We start from the raw sequence: 1,180 nt of genomic DNA, 5'->3' as shown, positions 1-1,180 counted from the left end.
CTCCTAGCCCCGCCCCCGCGCCGCGCCGAGGGGAGAGCTCGCGGCCGCAGGGGTTTGTTGGCTGCGAGGACGAGCGGGTTGCGCAGGAGAAGGGGCTGCAGGCCTGGCGCTAAACAATAAGTGGTTGTTACGAGTTATGTATTTATGTGGCATCCACTGCACGCCTCCGAGATCCTGGGCGTTTTGAGGTTAAAAATGTTCAGGCTTCGAGAACCAACCCCTGGAGGAGTGTTAGGGTTTCCGGGCTCGGGTGTCCGCGAGCTTGACGCTTGACCCAGTTGTGTCTGTCTGGGCGGTGACGTTTGGTCTGAGCTGAGCTTTCCTCACAATCGTGAAGTTAGTCTGTGAGGATCAGGCCTCGCCAGACAGATGAGAAGCTAGAGGTGCAGAGAATCTGCGTGGGGTGGAAGTAGAAGTTAGAGTTGAAAAACCTGTCTTGTGTGGGGTATAGAGGACCCTACTGCCCTCAAAATAATTATGTTAATCTAAAACTGTTCTAAAATTAAAAGGTTATTAAGAAAACGAAGTTTAGGTCGGGCGCAGTGGCTCACACCTGTAATCCCGAGGCGAGCGGATCACTTGAGCTCAGGAGGTGGAGACCAGCCTGGCCAACATGGTGAAACCCGTCTCTACTAGAACTAGGAAAATTAGCCAGGGGCGGTGGCTCACACCTGTAATCCCTGCTACTCGGAAGGCTGAGGCATTGAACCCGGGAGGTGGAGGTTATAGTGAGCCAAGATCGTGCCACTGCACTCCAGCCTGGGCAACAGAGTGAGACTCGGTCTCAAAAAATAAAATAAATAAATAAATTCTGTTAATCTGAAACTGTTCTAAAATTAAAAGATCATTAAGAAAACGAAGTTTAGGCTGGGCATAGTGGCTCACACCTGTAATCCCAGCACTTTGGGAGGCCAAGGCAGGTGGATCACAAGGTCAAGAGATCGAGACCGTCCTGGCCAATATGGTGAAACCCTGTCTCTACTAGAAATACAAAAATTAGCTGGGCGTGGTGGCTGGGGCCTGTAATTTCAGCTACTCAGGAGGCTGAGTCAGGAGAATCACTTGAACGCGGGAGGCTGAGGTTGCAGTGAGCCGGAATTATCCAGCCTGGCAACAGAGCGAGACTCCATCTCAAAAAAAAAAAAAAAAGAAAAGCGAAGTTGAGGCCTGGCGTGGTGGC

The sequence above is a fragment of the Piliocolobus tephrosceles genome, chromosome 16 (assembly GCF_002776525.5).
Source record: "Piliocolobus tephrosceles isolate RC106 chromosome 16, ASM277652v3, whole genome shotgun sequence".
Classification (NCBI taxonomy): domain Eukaryota; kingdom Metazoa; phylum Chordata; class Mammalia; order Primates; family Cercopithecidae; genus Piliocolobus; species Piliocolobus tephrosceles.
The sequence above is the reverse complement of the archived record's forward strand: the minus strand, read 5'-3'. Positions refer to the sequence as shown.